This window comes from Euprymna scolopes, chromosome 16 (assembly GCF_053919585.1).
Source record: "Euprymna scolopes isolate OS-2025 chromosome 16, ASM5391958v1, whole genome shotgun sequence".
Lineage (NCBI taxonomy): Eukaryota > Metazoa > Mollusca > Cephalopoda > Sepiida > Sepiolidae > Euprymna > Euprymna scolopes.
In genome coordinates this window covers 132,281,879-132,292,353 of record NC_136497.1, presented here as the reverse complement: position 1 = coordinate 132,292,353, position 10,475 = coordinate 132,281,879, and the positions used below count along the sequence as shown (strand labels likewise).

Sequence of the window (10,475 nt, the reverse complement as noted above, 5' to 3'; positions counted from 1 at the left end):
GACATTACTTATTGCCCGCCCCTCGTACAACCCGCAAAGCCGGGCAACGTCCAGCTAGTACTAATTTTAAAAAATCAGTGTTTATTTTGTTTGTTTCAAGTAATTTCTATTTTGCATGTTTTATATTTTTGTTGCTATGGATATTGTGTGTTTTTATTTTGTTTTTTGGTGACATGTATTTGCTTAATGAAGGTAAATACCAGAGAAGCACCTGTTGTAATTGAAAATAGCGGCGTCAAAGCAATTGGCAATTAACCAGTGTAACGATGTTATCGTTTCGTTTCGTTACAATCCTAGGTTTGTAACAACGTTATCATTTCGTTTCATGACAATCCTTGTTTTGTAACAACCACGCATGCGCACTGGAAATAAAGGCCTCCATGTTTTATATTTCAAACTAACAACACGCGTCTTTTCGTTTCTCTCTATTAACCAACCACACAACACGAGCTAACACAGCGTGACATGGTGACAGCGGCGAGATAAAGGGAAAAATAAAATAAAACAACGATAAAAGTAAGACATTACATATATATATATATATATTTTTCTCTTTTCTTTTCGAACCAAAACTTCGTAAAACACACACACACACACGCTCGTTGAAGCTCGCAACAACACTACTGCTACTATGGCTAATATATCGATACCAGTTCCCATTCTCGACTGGGACTCGCCTAACACTGCAGAGTCATTCAAGATATTCCAATAACGTTTGGAACTTTATTTCACAGCGAAGGGAACTAAAGAAGAAGAGAAAGTGCCTATCATTCTACTCGCAACTGGCGAGGAAGGAATTTGTAGATACAACAGTTGGTCTATGTCAAACGAAGACCGGAGAGACGCCAACAAAATTTTCAACGCATTTTTGGAGCAGCTGGAACCGGCAACCAACCACCGTATATGTGGGCTCGAACTCAGTATATACCAACAAAAACATATCGAGACGACAGACATATTTCTAAACAGGTGTCGCTTACAGGCGAAGAAATGCGATTTCACAGACCATGAAATGAACGAACGTTTAGTAGAAATACTGATAGCCAACACGCCCATACCGGACTTACAAAAAGAACTGTTGAACAAGCCGAAGGGCTACACAATAGAAGAGGTTGTGAAATTAGCACGCACATATGAGGCTTCAGCTGTGTATATAAACAAAATACACCAACTACATGGCCTGTCACAGATAGACACCATAAATCGCGGTGGTCGTGAACGCCAGGAAGGCAACAGAAATACCAGCAACTTGTGTAAAAATTGTGGACGGGACCACCGTTTTGGCAAGGAGCATTTCCCTGCCAAGAACGACATATGCAGCTCCTGCGAGAAAATGGGCCATTGGGCCAAATTGTGCTTCTCAGCGAGACTCAGACCCAGGAAACAAGAAAAACCCTGGCACAAAAGCCGCAGCCAGCCAAGGCACAGACAACATGGAACAGGCCGAAAAGTCGACAGCGTTGCTGAACATGACGACCGAGCCACAACAAAACTACATGCGGCGATGGAGCACCTCACATTCAGCACTATTAACAGTGAACATCCACTGCACAAACAAAAAACAACAGAAAATGAAGCGTTTGTCAATATCAACGTTATATTGACAGACCACCCAGGTACGCACAGCCTCAAACTGAAGGTAGACACGGGTGCACAGGCAAACACACTACCTTTACGCATATTCCGCAGTACAAACCATAAACGAAGATGGAAACCCAATACCTGGATCACTAACGGCAAAAAGTGATTGGCTTGAATACTCACCCTCTTTCTCTCTCTGGATCGGTCGAGATACGCTCTTCTCTTCACTTTCAAACGCAAGTTCTAGTATTCACAGACATGTGTCAAATAAATATTTTAAACAAATAGAAAATCGTTTAAAACCACAAATTCAACAAGCCTATATATATATATATTTTTTATTACATTTTCACCTCAAACAAGGCAAATTGCCTCTTTGGTGTAGGGGGCTACTATCAGGGGCAACAACTACTGGGGTACTATGTAGGGATTTGGGCAGCAAGATGTTGGTTCACGTTACACTTGAACTTCTGCACGTCAGTACTGTTGGTGAAGCAGGGACCTGGAATGGAATTCCAGAGTCTAGCGGTTCTGGGGAAGAAACTATTGGAGTAAAAAGATCTTTTACATCTAGGGATCTCTACAGTGTGGGGGTGGGATTTAGCAGCCTGTCAGGTTTGTCGAGGGTGCTCACGTCGTGGGGACACAAGTAATTGCAGTTCGTTAGAGCATTAACCACTAAAATACTTGTAGAAGAGGCAGAGGGATGCAACATTTCGTCGATGGGACAGAGGTGAAGCTTAGATGCCAGTTCAGGGCCTATCAGGTTTGCGACTCTTTTTTGAACCTTGTCAAGGAGCGAGAGACTAGTAGCAGATGCACCAGCCCAGATGTGACAGCAATACTCCATACATGGGCGAATGGTTGCCTTATAGAGGTACAGGATACTTTCGGGTGTTAGTAGTTTTCTAGCGCGGTAGAGAGAGCCCACCTTTCTTGCAATCAAATAAGTAAGCCCTATAAGAACAGTGGCTAGCTCAACGAAACGAAGATTTTCCAGAGATCAAACCCGGTACACCACCTTAGTCTAAATAACTTCTTTCCTCTTTACCTGTGGCCGAGGGAGGCGAACTGAAAAAGAACTCTACAAAATTCACGTACAAACTCAATTGCTCGTACCTATTCATATGTGCTAATACGAGTGTTGGATAATAACCGGGTAGAAGCAGTTAATTATCTATATATCTATCTATCTATCCATCTATCTATCTACTGATAAGTGGACAACAGAGATTTGAATGACAACATGTTTTGACAGGTCTCAAACTCTATTGACTGCTTAATTGCACCGAAAGTATCCAAATGGGAAAGTGACGTGACGTGTCATGTGTCTCGTGTTCTGGTTTGTGTAAGAATAATGTTTAGTTGGAGTCTAGATGCCGAGAAAGACGGATGGACTAAACGGGAGTATAGACACAGAAAATCCCACAAGTGAGAGTCAATCGATCGCTCCCTTCTGATGTGACGAATACCTGGGAGGGAATAAAATATATAAAAACCATACAACATCTTGGTCTATTTCTTGCGTCTACCTGAAAACAGCTCCAGCTCCCCAAGATGGTTGAAGGATCTCCCAGAAGCAACCAGCAGCAAAAACAGGTATGTCGTAATGTTACGTGTATTGTATATTTTGACACGCACGCAACAAAGCAACCAGAAAAGTCACGGTCTGTTTTGATAGACATTAGGACATGAGGACAACTGCCGGTTATACAAAGAACAACGTATATATATATATATATATATATATATATATATATATATATATATATATATATATATATATATATATGGCCCTTTAATTAACAATTTAGTGATAACAACGCAATAGGAGGTCAGGCAAACCGAAGCAAAATAACCCCACACATAATGCTATGCTGCCGAATACTCACATACGCATTTATTATTTTACAAGAGAATCACCGCTTATCAAGGCCAGAAGGTCACTCGAGGATAAGGATCAATGACTGTTCGGCGAAAAAAACAACGTAGTGATTGCTAGTGGTAGAAATTGCGTAAAATTTAATTATTTAAGAGGACAGCTTAACAAGAACTTGTTTACATTGGACTTTAAAACAACCATTTTATAGTCAACTGGAAAGCAGTCCGACGGTATTGTGTTCCACCGTTCTAGAGGAGAAACTTTGCTCATAGAATTTGCGTTTAGTTTGAGGAACAGATACATGTTATAAATAAATATATATATATATGTAAATTATTCAAAACTACTTAGACTAATCTATTCCTAGTCCAGAACGATTGAAAAGTGCTATGATTTACGACAAATATGGCGATTACGTTAGCTAGTTCCTACCAGAAATGAAGAACGTTTTTTGGAAGTTGGAAAAGATTAAAAACAGAAGTAATAGATAAAAATGTCTATTTTATATATATATATATATATATATATATATATATATATATATATATATATATATATATATATATATATATATATATACTAGCAAAAACCTTGGATTAACCACTAAGGAGGCTGTCCTATCAGCAGGCGCAAAGTACTGGGACTGCTGTATTGCCATTTGGTGAGTGGATCTGGACCATGCAGTAGTCTCTGGTGGGGCCTCTCGATGCCATACTAATGGGTAATTGTTACGGCTTTACCTTTTCGTGTGCTACAAAAAAAATTTTCCTGTCTTTTTCTCTCTTACTTTCCTTCTCTGTACTGCTCTAACCAAGTATGCCGACCTATTCCACAAATCCCAAAACCTCAACATGAAATATCTCCAGAACAAATTCCATGAACAAAGCTTCTTTCTTATAACTGCACGCCTGTGGAACTCTGTACCGTCTGCCTGCTTCCCTCCAGACTACAACTTGGATGTCTTCAAATCCAATGTTAACAAATTCCTAATGAACTGCCCCCTTAAGTAAACACTTCAGCAAATCTCCACACTAACGTAATGTACTTGCAATAACCCTTATCCCTGAGTGGCTTCCGGGCCTTGATAAGTGGTGATCACTGTGTAAAAAAAAAAGTACCCGTCGTTGACTGGGTTCAAAAACAGCCTACAGAAAATGGACTCTGATTTATTAAAGTATGATAGGTTATGAAAAGGAAGGGTTGTAAAGAGAAAGCTTCGAATTCGGAGGTATCAAAACCAAAGCAAAATATGATGAAAGTAAAAATAAAATAGATAAACCCCATAATTTATTATACCATACCTTTTCATACTGAAACACTTATCACAATATTCTGTGGATCTATATTAAAAAATCGTGTTAAACTTTTTGACATATTCCATTCTATGGAGGTCAGGCGCGAACAAACACTCCATCATTTTATTATACCATATTTCTTCAAACTGAAGCATAATTATCAAAGTATACTTACGCAGATAAATATGAAAAGTCTTTATTAAAGTTTCCATTCTATGGAGGCCAGGCACGAACGCAGACCCCACAATTTTATTATACCAACCCTATTTAAGTTAAAACATATTTATCAAAGTATCCTTATGTACATCTATATCAAAATGATTTGTAAACGTTTTTTTTTTATAATTTTTTAATTTTTTATTTCCATACTTGATGGACCAGGCGCGAACGTAGACACCACAATTTTAATGAACCGCCGTTCTGCAGGATCAAACATACCCATTCCTGTGTCTCGATACATCTTCTATCATTGTATGTAATCCGCTTTTTAAAATAGTCAACCATATATATAAGGTGGAACGATAAAATTGTCGTCATAGGAATTTCCGTTTGATAAAAACCAATTTTCTTTTTATGTTGCAGACCATCTACTAGTTGACCAGTTGTGTACAAATCCCAAGAGCGATAGGAGCCTTCGATCGTGGTTGAAAGTGACACAATGTTTAACGAGGGAGATCGGAGATGCGCCGCTGTACTACTGATTCGTTATGACAACAGGACCATTGCCAGCACTCTCAAAATGCATCGCTAGATTGCCACGAATAACAGGGGCGTGCTCAGGATAATGAAAAACTTTCTGGCCACGGTTATAACTTTTTGGGGTGGTTTTAAGTGAGGGCCACATCATGCCACCTCCCACTTTCGAAGTCGGCTTGAATGTCAGCACCAAAGTGTACCTGAATGTGCTGTGGAGTTATTGATCCCCTGGTGGCCGTGAGCAGAACCTGGGTGCAGCAGTAGGGCCCAGCGCCGGCTAACAAGTCTAAAAAGATCCAGGGTTCGGCTTTAGGAGTGCTACGATTTTGTACCTTATGTCAGTCACTGCTCCCCTTTCTCCCCGAACTCAACCTGATGAACTACTTCGTTTGGTCATACGTCGACAAAATTACCAACATGACCTCCTACAATGCCAAAAGCAGCCTGATCGCCACCATCCGCCAAATATTCGCCGAGCTCCCACCGATCTTTGTGGAAAAGTCATGCTTCTAGTTCCCAACTCGTATCGAGGCGGTGATTAAGGTTGAAGGTAGTTGCATTGAATATACATCACCTCTACTACGTTATGCAGTTACTTGCATTAGTTGTTTTCAAGAACAGTTTTACAATAAAATGTAGCGTTCTTTTCTTTAGGGCGACAATTTTATCGTTTCGCCTTGCATTTACAAGCCAAGAGACAGCTTCGCATTAACGCTAATGAAGCAGTGGGGGAAATCATTTTACGATAGCACTTTACCAAAGGAGGGGAGCTTAAATAACTTTATATATATATATATATATATATATATATATATATATATATATATATATATATATATATATATATATTTCGGGGTACAAAATTTTATTATGGCTATGTAAAGACTAAATTTAAACTTGTTCGAAAACATTATTTTAGATTGTGAAATTAAAAAATAAAAATGAATGTGTCAGCTGACCGGTTTCGAAACTCGCTCAACAGAGCTAAAATCGAGCTTAATTACGTTTTAAAAAGAAAGGGGGGGGGCAATGAATCGGATATAAAAAAGGGGGGGATCAATTATTAAATAGAAACTAGATTAAGCCCTAAGAGATTCTCTTCTTGTTTACAAAGAGAAGGTCTCAGAGTCTTAATATATATAGTTTCTAGAATTTTGAGATGGTAAAGAGAGTGCGACTTACTAAGGATGGAAAAAAAAGTCCGCACTAAAATTCAAAGCGCAAATACGGTTATTTATAATGTGCTCTCCTATAGATGAGCCATGGGTATTGTTCAGAACGTCTGAAGGTAGGTAGTTTCCATTTCGAATTTTGGATGAAACATGTTGTTTAACCCTATTATCTAATCTTTGAGACGTTCGCCCGACGGAGCGCACACCGCAGCTACATTTAAATAAATAAATAATAGAATTGTTATGGAGGGGGGGGGGAGAACGTCTTTACAAATTGAAGACAAAATGGGTTTACAAGAAAAAATGCGAAGTAACATTGTTGTACGACAGAAGAAATTTGCTTGGCAAATATTTCACTAACATTAAGGTAGGCATAGGTAGCTAAGGCATTTGTCGACAGATGCCTGTTTAATTTTATTAAAATTAGAAATTTTATTTTTAATTGTAGATTTGCAATGGAAAACCATTATTGCAAAGAGTCTTGTTAATAAATTTGACTTCATCATTTAATTTGTTATCTGAACATATCATATAAGCTCTATGGATAAGGGTGTTGATAAGATTATATTTTTGTTTGGTGGGGCAAAAAGAGTCCCAACGTGTGTAAAGACCAGTGAATGTAGGTTTACGGTAGACGGAAGGCAAGAAAACGGAAGGTGTTTTACACACCAGTACATCTAGAAAAGGAAGGGAAGAATTACTTTCCTTTTCTATAGTAAATTTTAGAAATGGGTGAATATTATTAAGGGATGCAAAAAAGGTATCTGCTTCCGTTTCATTGTTGAACGGACAAAAAGTGTCGTCAACATAACGAAAATAATTATCGGGGTTTTGAAAGCCAGATAAATATATATAAAATACTATATATATATATATATATATATATATATATATATATATATTATAAATATATATATATGTTTATAATATATATATATATTATATATATTATAAATATATATATATGTTTATAATATAAATATATATATATAAATATATATATATATAAATATATATATGAATATATATAAATATATATATAAATATATATAAATATATATATGAATATATAAATATATATATATATAAATATATATAAATATATATATAAATATAAATATATATATATAAATGTATATATAAATATATATATATAAATAAAATATATATAAATATATATATAAATATATATAAATATTTATATATAAATATATATATATATAAATATATATATAAATATATATACAAAAAATATATATAAATATATATATAAATACAAATATATATATATAAATATATATAAATATATATGTATAAATATATTTATATATATAAATATATTTATAAATATATATATATAATATATATATATAAATATTTATGTAAATATATATATACATATATATAAATATATATATAAATATATATATACATATATATATAAATATATATAAATATATATATATATAAATATATATATATATATATATATATATATATATATATATATATATATATTAGCTTTAAAACATCTCTGCGGACCTTGTAACCTTAGTGTAATAAGCGTACATATAAACATATTTCTGCTATTTTTATGAATCTATAGCCGCATCATCTTGTTAAAAAAAATTACATGTCATACTATTTAAGTTAAGTAATGTTGACCTTGCTCAGTACTTATGTGGGTGACTATTTACGAATAACTGAAGATATGGGAAGTTGGTGAACTGGTTGAAAATAGAATTGTGACAAGTTATTAATCTATAACCCCTCTATGTTATAATAGGCTAGGCAAAGCCCGGGCCTTAATAAGGCAATTAGTATTTCTCTGCTTATTCCAGCGTTGCTTTTGTTTTTTTTTTTGTTTTTTTTTGCAGATGTATATTTGGCTTAACTTAAGCCAATTTGAGTCTAGAGAAATGTGGTTGTTTACTGCGCAACCCTTGCTTCACTATAATCCTGTTAGCTTATAGAGATTCCCAGACGGTATCTATTGTATATCGGGACGGAAATATAATACTAAAATATATCCATCGATCTATCTTAAAATATACGTCCTTTTGTGGTGTGCTGTATATTCAACTCTGTACCCGTCTTTTCTCTGTTCAACTTCGTCCACAATGTACAAAAACAAGCAAACAAACAAACAAAGAAAAAACAGTTCAAATGCCCGTACCAACTGTTACAGCGGCATCCACGAACCATGACACAATGCGATCGACTCTTTCCAATTCGAGAAATGAGGAACAATAAGGGGAAGTCACTCCCACCGATAAATTTCCCAGTCTCAATAAGCGACTTTCCTTTCAACAGAACGAATGATACAAAGACCAGCGTCATTGTCACGTTCCGCTAGCATTTGTTCTCATTGCGTTTGTCACGCGTATAACAGTTCGTTCTTTATTTCCGTTTTATTAAAGTCCTGTGCCATCTGTCGTAGTTTTATATATCCGTACGTATAAAAAGCACTTAATTCAAAAAAAAAAAAAAAATATATATATATATATATATATATATATATATATATATATATATATATATATATGATTTCACATTCTTTATACTTATATAGCTCTGGGTAATTACACCTATTGAGCTTATCATAACTGCAATACTCAGAGCAAGTCACCTTTAAATATATTTTACTGAGACTTTGCTCATTTAGACCCTGTCTATTACACTCTATAATACATACATACATACATACACACACACACACACACACACACACACACACACACATATATATATATATATATATATATATATATATATATATATATATATATATATATATATAGCAGGCTCATTCAGTCTTGGACAGATTATGGATACCCACGAAGGGTTGCTTGCGCGTGAAATCTTTGTGGCAGAAGGTGCGCAATCTCCAAGCACACCTCTCCTGAGACGACATTATTAAATACCAGTGGAAACGATTGGAAACAAATGCCGAGATAAGGGGAGAGCACATACAGCGTCCAGAATTCCCAAATGGTCACCCATCTGGTACTAACCAGGCTCAACGTTGCTTAACTTCGGTGAGCTGACGAGAACCGGTGTGTCAACGCGAATATGCCGTGTGTATGTTGGTTGGGTGGTTGTTTTGTTTTACGGCATATCAACCCTTTTCAGGTTATTTAATGCCGAATCTGGTGATTTTGAAGGACGATTTTTTTAATATAGTATATTTGTTTTTTAAGTCGTAATCTATTTAACCCATAGTTGGGATCCTAACAGGTGCTACCACTCCGGGTCATAGTGGACCTGGGGGCAATGGCAATTAAAGGGTGGCTCCACACTCCCTAAGGCCTGCAAGCTGGGGCCCTCACCATCGGATATAGTTTTAGGTCATATCCAGGACCGCCGTGTATATATATATATATATATATATATATATATATATATATATATATATATATATATATATGTGTGTGTGTGTGTGTGTGTGTGTGTGTGTGTGTGCGTGTTTTTTTAATGCGTATATATATATACGTTTGTAATGCGTGTATATATATATATATATATATATATATATATATATATATATATATATAAACAACTATGAAATGCCGAATTCGGGCGAATACATTTGGACAATCTAGGGTGTTCTCACGAAAGGAAGTCGTGAACATTGCATACACGCTAGTTGACTGCCTTAGTTTTAATTCTGCAGACAATGCCCATCCTTAAGTATTGTTGAAGGAGCTTGTTAATTATAATTAAATAATTATTAGGTTGGTGCAAAAACAATGTCGTTTTTGACGTATACATATCTGATAAAAAAAACGTTATTTTTGCACCAACCTAATATTATTCTTTATACTTGCAGATACTAGTAATGCTAAGCTT

The 10,475-nt window shown here is 35.4% G+C and overlaps 1 pseudogene; it reads right to left on the bottom strand.

Annotated features, from left to right (window-relative positions):
- Nucleotides 1-9,592: 9,592 nt before the first annotated feature.
- On the bottom strand, nucleotides 9,593-9,709 carry LOC145296586 (5S ribosomal RNA; annotated as a pseudogene).
- Nucleotides 9,710-10,475: the final 766 nt, after the last annotated feature.